We start from the raw sequence: 9004 nt of genomic DNA, 5'->3' as shown, positions 1-9004 counted from the left end.
GAAAGAACGTAAGACATAGGCCTTTACGCTCCACAAGCACCCAGCTGGATCAGAGAGAGATTCTTCCAAGTGAAATAACAGACAAACACACAAGGAAAGAGACCTGCTCAGCCACCTTGTGGTCCTCTGTCCTCCTTTCCTCTCCTTCCTAAGATCTCGAGCTCTGGAAGGGCCAGGACTCTGTTTCATTCCTCCTAGTACTTGGCACGCAGTGTTCTTACTCTGCCCGTTAACAGATGCTCATTATGTGATTTTTGAATGAATGGATACCGATTATGTGTACTTACTTAATAGTGAAGGTTGAATGAATGAATACATATAAAGATCTTAGAACAGTGTCTGCTACTACATACTTAAAAAACTGAATTATTACAAAATGGGCTAAGATTTAGTATAGACATTAGAAAGGAATTTTTATGAGTTTGCCTTAAACTGACCTTGGAAAAATAGGTGGGAACTGAAAGAATATACCTGATGAGAGTATTAATGAAGGCACAGGCAGAAGAATAAACATGATGTTTAAGGATACAGCTGACCTTTGAACAACAGTTTGAATTGTGCAGGTCCACTTATATTTGGCTATTTTTGAAGAGTAAGTACTATAGTACTACATGATCCATGGTTGGTTGAATCCATGGGTTTGGGGTAACCACAGATATGGAGTGCTGGTTCTAAGTTTTACTGGGATTTTCAATTGCTTAGAGGGTCAGTGTTCCAACCCCCATGTTGTTCAAGGGTCAACTGTATACGGAAAATTAGACTACTGATAATAAACCTAAGAGCATAGAAAGGTTCTATACAATCTAACATTTGCTAAACTGAATTAATTCCAAATGACACTTATCATTTTACATAAAGAACAATATTTATTTTAAATCTACTGTTATAGGGTGAAGGAGGTTTAATTAAAGCTTGTCGAATAAATTGAAAGTACCTCAAGACTTACTCAACTTTGTATCCTTAGGCCCTCCCTACAACATAGTAGGCACAAGAAATAATATGCCGTACTGAATCCATAACTACTTAACTGTATCAACACACCAATATAAAAAATTTAATACAAATTTAAAGTATACACATTTAACTTTATTTCATCATTGTCATTTAAAGCTTGATTTTATAAAACATGAAAAGACATTCTTAAGAGTTCTGTATCACAACAATTTGAAGAGTGGGAATACCCACAGCTTTATAGACTCAAGTTACATAAATTAAACTCAAATAATTGGACATTTTTTCAATATGGAAACTATACAAATGAAATAAACGGCAAAAGGACCCAATAAAGAGCAATATTTCACTACTTATGGATTATCATTAGTTCCTTTCAGGATCTAAATGAAGATTCTGAATATTTGTATTTCTTTTGTTCTATTTTATATTTAAATATTTCTCTACATTCTGAGTCAAGCTACTTGACCAAAAGCCTGACTTAGAAAGGCATTTAGCAAAAGTTTTTCCACCTACGGTTACTACCTTGAAAGAAAGTAACACTGCAGTACTGATGTAATCTGTGCAGTAACTTATGTCAACCCCATGGAAAGTCAGATAGGTACCAAAACTGGAACAATTTTGCACAGATTCAGTAAAGTATCATGTTAAGTTTTCCTCATCTAAAAACTAACCAATGAAATAAAACATACCAACTATAGTTGATCTGGAAGGAAAACCACATTTGAGAGTTACAAGTACATTATTGTCCATATCTCATCCTCAGTCATTGACAGGAATTTTGTAGGCTACCATGCTATTTACTTTGTGAATTGTAGTAGTAAATGAACGAAGACGAACTTCCTCAGAATTGGTAATGAACTGTGGTCCTGACTCTTCCCATTTTTCAGGTACAACCAGGTCTTTGTCTGTATAAATGAGGAGATCAAATGAACCTAAATTGGAGATAAAATCATTAAAGTACATTATTTTTTTCAAAAGTAGAAGAACCCTCCTTGTCTCTCTCACATTTTGAACCACCCACAGTATTAGAAAAGGGAGTTTAGCCTGGACTGTAATGACTAGTCAATTGCTTTTCCTCAATAGAAATTTACTGTAGTACAGAAAATATTGCACTCCTTTTGCTTTATCTTATGAAAAGTTCAAGTTTGCTTTTTTTAAAAGAGAAAACCATTATTTGCAGGAAGTATATAGTTAATCACATAGGATAGCATAAAGGTAACCCGAAGGAAAGCTAACATCTGGGTTCTATGACTGATGTAGCCTGGGGCCTAGAACAGTGTCTCGCATATAGAAGGCATTCAGGAAATATCTGATAAGGTAGAAAAGCAAGACAGTTCTGGCTAGCCTTCAAAATATACATAAAAAATTAAGATAATGAAAGGGATTACATTAAGACATTCAAGAATGAATACTGTGGAATACTTTCATTCCTTTCCTTTTCAGAATTTCAGAATTTCTAGAATGCATATAACACTACTTCTGCTTTATAATACGTTTTTCATTTTTATTATGTAATATGAATAATTAGGCAAAATTTTAGTAAAGGGCTAACTCTTAAACTAATAGCTTAGTCTTTTCCCTGACAAATTTTAAGTCAATGTGAAGCTGTATAATACTTACAAGAAACTTCCAACAGTGGCAGAAATGTCACTGTAGCTGTGATCTGTCTGATCACTGAACGGATTTCATCTTGGATGGCTTTCTGAGACTTTTCTCTGGGTGCACTATTGGAGAAACCAAATCAGTTTACGTGTTAACAAATTATTTAAAACATTGGTAGGACTAACTGATTAAATGTTTCCAAGATCAAATAAGTAATACATTAAAATGGAGTTTTTTGTGTTTTTTTTTAAGGTTATAAGTGTATCATCAGGGCCTATATACCACAAGAGGCATATGCATTTTTATTATTTCATTTATCATTTTAGTCATTTTTTAGGGGTGGTCTTAAAATCAGGTCATTTGGTATCAGATAATCGGAAAACTGGCCAAGTGCTTCAAGTTAGGCAAACTACAGCACCTTTTAAAAAATGGAAATAATAGTATCTAATAATAATATTATCTAAAATATTTTGTTGGTGCAATCACTTTGGCATTTTTCGTAATCACTCAGTTGCGTCCGACTCTTTGTGACCCGATGGACTGTAGCCTACGAGGCTCCTCTGTCCATGGGATTTTCCAGGCAAGAGCACTGGAGTGGGTTGCCATTTCCTTCTCCAGGGGATCTTCCCGACCCAGGGATCAAACCCAGGTCTCCTGCATTGCAGGCAGACGCTTTACCCTGTAAGCCACCAGGGAAACCCCTTAAAAAATGAAAATAATAGTATCTAATAATAATAGTATCTAAAATATTTTGTTGGTGCAATCACTTTGGCATTTTTTCGTAATGCTTAATTCCCTACTGCTTCAAATAAAATAGTAAATTAACTATCAAATTATTTTTATAAGCTAAAAATTTCCTAAAATAGACCAAAGGCTTCAGAAACAAACTACATTTCATTATGAGAAATGATTCTGAATTTACCAGTAAGCAAGCCTAGGACAATGCTAGACATGATCATATGGGCATTTCCAGACAGGTGGTCTGGAAGCTTTTTTATGAAGTGTCTTAGAAGATTTGGGGCATTCAATGAAATACAATAGAGCTGAATCTTAGGCTGGGGGAATCTAGGATAATCTCTTATGGTTAAAAGTACCTTTAAACAATTCACTAAAGGGCCACCAGGTACATACTACCATAAACACTGAAGGTGAAATTCACCCATTTACACTATAGGCAAGTCTGTTAAAAGTCCATTATCTATATAAGACAGTGAACTATTCTTTGCCACAGGAGACTAAGGATCAAATTAACATCCTAGAAAAAAACTGTACTTTATATGAAACTTGTTCAATATAATCAGAACTCATTTAGTAAAGAAAATAAATTTTAAAACATGAGAATGGAAGTAACTGCTACTTACCTGTCATCTTTTGCAGTCTTGTCACACTCAATATCAAACTGCCATCTTTCAAGGACCTCTCCACTTTCAATATTTGAGATGACTACCACCAGTTTCTGAACTGAACACTTGTATAACCATTCTGCAATACACAAAACAAGGCATCTTTTTTAGTTTGCTGCATTACAAAGCAACTGTCCTCTCAAGACCGACTTCCTATCCTCAGCAAATTTCTCCCACTGCTATTTTGGATCTCCTCCAAACTATGCAGAAAACTTTCCCCATCAATAGCCTAGCTCCCGATTTCAAATTCTCACTATTTCTGCCAGGCATAGCACTGGGGGCTAAGGACAGTGAACACGAGGTACTTCCATCCTAATCCAAGGGAAGGGTGTAGATGTCACTAATCTAATCACAACAATAAGTGTGAAATTATAATTGTTGTAACCGCCATGATGGTGCAGTTTCCTATGATGTAGTAGCAGTTACCCATCATGGGGCAACACAGAGCACAATTAAAGCACCGAATAGGGAATTCTGACTCACGGGGTTTGAGTTTTGTCCTAAGAGACAACAGTATACATATGCAAAACAGGGAAGAGGGTATAGGTTTTAAAATATGAAGTAATTTATTTTTGGCTGTGTCAGGTCTTAGCTGTGGCACGTGGGATCTTCCTTGCTAAAGGTATAGGTCTTAAAGACTCAGAACAGAGCACTGGATCAGAGGACTGAAAGGAGGCCAAAACAACTGCAGTTTAAGAAAGGGAGAATGAACAAGGCTAGTCTGACAAGATAAATGGGCCAGACCGCACAGAGTCATGGGAGCCATTAAAGACGTGATACTAAGAACTAAGAAGGTCATTACTGTGTTTGAAGCAGAGTATGATGTAATTAAACTTCTATTTGAAAACTATCCTTCTGGATACATGTAGAAAGTAAGCTGGAAGTAAACAGGGGATCTAGGGCACTAAGTAATGAATAATTCAAGCAAGAGCTAATAAAGACTTAGAGAAAGATATACTGGTAGAGATGGAGCAGTAGACAGATTCAAGAGATTTCATGGTTAAAATTGTTAAGATTTATTGGATTACCTTAGGGTAAGGAAGAGGAATGAATCAGGGATAGCTCCCAGGTTTCTGATTTATATCAGTAGTCAGATGGTTGATCCAGTCACTAAGAGGAAAGAGAACTGAAATGGAGATGATCCTAAATTCAGTTTTTAATATACTGAGTGTGAAGTGGTATATTATATAGCTGCATAAAGACATTAAGGGAGTCACTCAATGTATGAGCTGAGAGTTAGGAGAGGCTTTGGTTAGATATCGGTTCATGAGTCAGATACACAAGTTGTTACTAAAATTATCTACATGTAAGAGGGCCTCAGATTGAGCCCTCAAGTAATCTTAGAAATTGAGAATACTTTATTCAGGAATCGGCAGGTATAGAAAATATTTTAGAAATATTGAGGGCTTATGGGTCACCTACGTAGCATAGTCTTCTTTAAAATGTGTAATATTCTTAGCTTGCAAGCAGTACAAAAATAAGCCACTTGCTGGACTTGGCCTGTTGGCCTTGCTCACCCCTGGCATATATGAACAACTTTTACCAGTTTACCTGTGAAAAAGAGATTGAGTGGTAATTTGAAGATATGGGGAAGTTGGTGATTTTTTTTCCCTCTCTTAAAAATGGAAATGAAACCAATGGGAATAATCCAAACGAAAACAGAGAAACTGACAACATAAGAGAGAGGAAATAGGGTCAAATTCCTAAGGCTAGAGAAGTGGAATTTAAAAGACTGAATAATTTGCCTGTAAAGCATTTCCTCCATTTGAACTCAAAGGGAGAAGTTAAGTAGGAAAGTGTAGATACATCTGACAAGAAATGTTATTGGTCTCAAAGGACACAAACCAAAAACCAGTAACTTGGGCAAAGCTGGCTTGCTACTTCTTCAGATTAAGATGACGACATACATCCATAGATGCCTAGAGGTTCCATACCAAACAATCTGAGTGCAGCTGTATGAACGACTATGGGTGGCTTAGCTCTCAAGTTAATGAAAACGCAATGATGTAATCTGAAAAAGAAGCTAGCTGAAGCAACAAAAATGATTCATGAATTTTAAGGTTAAAAAAAAATGCGGGCTGTAGTATTTTCAGAACTAGTATTTTGGAAGATCTAATGGGCAGAAAGGGAGAAACATTTTACAACACAGAGAAATTAGAAACAAGAATCCTAAGTGGAGAGAAATATGAAAGAGAAACTACTAGAAATAAAAGGAATATATAGAGCATACTGATCCCACAATACTGCAACTTCTTGAGCTAAAAGAAGAAAATGAGTGCGCAGATAGAAAAGGCTTACTGACTCAGAGGCATGATGAAAAAAAAAAAAGACAAATGGAAACAGGTGAAAAATAAGAAAATTCTAATGAGTGCTGTTATTTAGTAGTTCCTTCTTTTTAAAGTTTAGTTCCCTAGGTTCAATCTGATTTTAGTTCCTTCATCTTAATATAATGATGGCTTTAGATTCCAAGCAGCTACAAAAAATATATGCAGTGGATTTCTCTCAGATAAGAAACTCCATCATAATTACATAAAATTCCAATGTGTTCTATCATCCCTGAAGGAGTTGATGGAGATTGTTTTGTTAAGCCAAATCAGATTCCGAACCTTAAAATATTCAGCCTATTCAAAAGTGGAGGAAGGGTGGGAATTCTTTCAATTTGTATGTTATTTGTTTCCCTTCCAACTGGTTCACTGTATGGGAGATGGTAGTGCATTTTACACTACCCTATACAGAGCTGAAAAATGACCACCAAGAAGCTAGAAAATGTGGATCGTAGGTGTGCTCGTATCCAACTCTTTACAACCCAATGGACTGTAACCCGACAGGCCCTTCTGTCCACGGGCTTATCCTGGGAAGAATACTGGAGTGGGTTGGCATTTCCTCCTCCAGGGGATCTTCCAGACCCAGGATGGAACCTGAGTCTTCTGTGTCTCGTACACTGGCGAGTGGATTCTTTACCAGAGTCACCTGGGAAGATCCTATTAACATAAAGGCCCACAAAACTCAAAACTGTGTCCAACAATAAAATACCTTTTAGTTGATCCACCACATTATTTAAGTATTTTATGAGCTCAGGATCAGTAGTTACAAGCAAGGTTGAGACCGTGTTTCTGCACCCGAGTAAAGGTTTCCGATGGATATATGCCACGCTGATATAAAATACTGTTGATGCCAAACGCTGAAAACATAAGAAATATTAAAGTCATCGTCACGTTGTAACTTCTGGGGAAATAAGGCATATGTAGATGGGGCTATGGTTTCATGATAGTGTAAAGTTATAAATGTCTAAACACGTGTTTGTGTTTTGCTGAAAGCCGAGTAGGTACAAAGTGGCATTTAAAAAAAATCCTTAAAATCTTGCGTCTAAGTGACAGCTGCATATGTGGCAACAGAAGAAAAATGCCAAACCACTAATCTACCAGTGCCAAAATTTCATTTCATTGTAAAACAAGTCCAAATGCCTATTTTATGGTTAGAGGGTGTCAAAATAGGCAACTGACAGACGGGTACCAAGCCCAGGCAGGCCTCTCCCACGTCTCTTTCCTCCTTTTCTCCTCACCGATCCTGCCAGGTTCTGTCAGCAGGTACACCTGGCCAGCTCAGAACAGCGCTTCCCGAAATCTAGCCCGTCTCGGTCCACCCCCGAGGCCTCCCCGTAGCGGGGGCGGGGGGTGTAGGAGGAGCTCTGCACTGGAAAGAAACGCTCCCGCCAAGGGGCCCACCGCAAGACGGGCCCCCGCGGCACCCGGGCCTCCTCCTCCGCCCGGAGCAACGCGAGCGGAGGCGGTGCCCGCCGCCCCACTTCCTGATCCCTCCTGCCGGCACCCGAGGCCGCGGCTACAGGGGCCGGGATTCGGGGCCGCTCCGGCTGAGCCGCGGGCCTGCGGGCGGCCTGCGCTCGGCTCTCCCCGCCCTCCGCTCCGCGCGAGGAGGACTTACAGAAGAACTCGGCCACGATCTCGGCGCTCCCGCGCAAGGTGATGCCTTGCTCCCGGGAGAGTTGCGGCGCCATTGCCAGGCCCACGGATGACGGTACGCGATTCCACCCAGCAGACAGCGGCGCCAGGGGCTTCCGGAGCAGTTCCCCGCCACTAGTTTAAAAAGGAACGACGCAGGACGCCGTCGCGCCCTTTGCGCAGGCGCGGAGCGCCTCTAGACCCCGCCCGTCGCGCCCTTTGCGCAGGCGCCAAGAGCCTCTGGACCCCGCCCTGCGCAGCGGGGCCCGCCGGGTTCTCTGCCCCTTTAGGAGCGGCGGTTCGCGCAGGCGCAGTGGGGAAGCGTGGCGGCGCAGTTCCGGGTGGTTACACCTGGCCGGGTTCCCGCTGTAGTTGTGGGCTGGCTGGCGAGCTGGCGGCTAGAGGGGAAGACGGTAGGTTCAGGTTTTAGTGGCCGCTCTCTAGGTCTGCGGACCGAGCGACCTAGGAGCACAATTCCCGAGTTTGAAAGATCTTTTGAAAGGGTTATGAACTGTCCGCCACGCTGAGTGGCCCCAGTGATGTTTAGTCAGCGGTCGGAACTTGCTGGGTTCTCTGGGAGTTTGCTTCCCTAGTGGCTCAGACGGTGAGGACTCTGCCTGCAGTGCCAGAGACCTGCCACGCACGATCCCTAGGTTGGGAGGATTCCCTGGAGAAGGGAATGGCAACAACGCACTTCAGTATTCTTCCCCGGGGAATTTCATGGTAGGAGGAGCTAGGGAGGCTGCAGCCTATGCGGTCACGAAGAGTCGGACGCGACTGAGCGCCTCACTCTCACTTTCTTTCAAAGCAGCTGCGTGCCGCAGACAGGGTTTTAGAGGTATTACTGTGCCGGCGTAGTGTTTTTCCTGAGAAACTGGGCTAGGGATTAAAGGGACGAACGGCATCCCTTTTTCTGCCCCTCGTCCTGGCTCAGCTCGCGTCTACCCCCGACCCCGCTGCTCGGCGGAGGCTGGCGGCAGCAAGAGTCTGCGTCTGATAGTCCAGCTTCTACTCTGCACCCCGCCACCCCTAGGCAACTGGTCAGGAATAGAGTCATCTCACCAAAAAGGCTCGTCAACACTGAAG

General features: G+C 41.2%; 1 pseudogene across 1 annotated transcript; it reads right to left on the bottom strand.

The window, feature by feature from the left end:
* Positions 1 to 1064: 1064 nt before the first annotated feature.
* LOC122673607 lies at positions 1065 to 7974 on the bottom strand (annotated as a pseudogene). Its single transcript, XR_006334746.1, has 5 exons — positions 7902 to 7974; positions 6993 to 7140; positions 3918 to 4038; positions 2575 to 2678; positions 1065 to 1886 (listed from the first exon to the last, which is right to left on the bottom strand). The product of XR_006334746.1 is annotated as a mitotic spindle assembly checkpoint protein MAD2A-like (transcript).
* Positions 7975 to 9004: the final 1030 nt, after the last annotated feature.

The sequence above is a fragment of the Cervus elaphus genome, chromosome 17 (assembly GCF_910594005.1).
Source record: "Cervus elaphus chromosome 17, mCerEla1.1, whole genome shotgun sequence".
NCBI classification, from domain to species: domain Eukaryota; kingdom Metazoa; phylum Chordata; class Mammalia; order Artiodactyla; family Cervidae; genus Cervus; species Cervus elaphus.
Note: the sequence above shows the minus strand (reverse complement) of the source record. Positions and strands in the feature narration are given on the sequence as shown.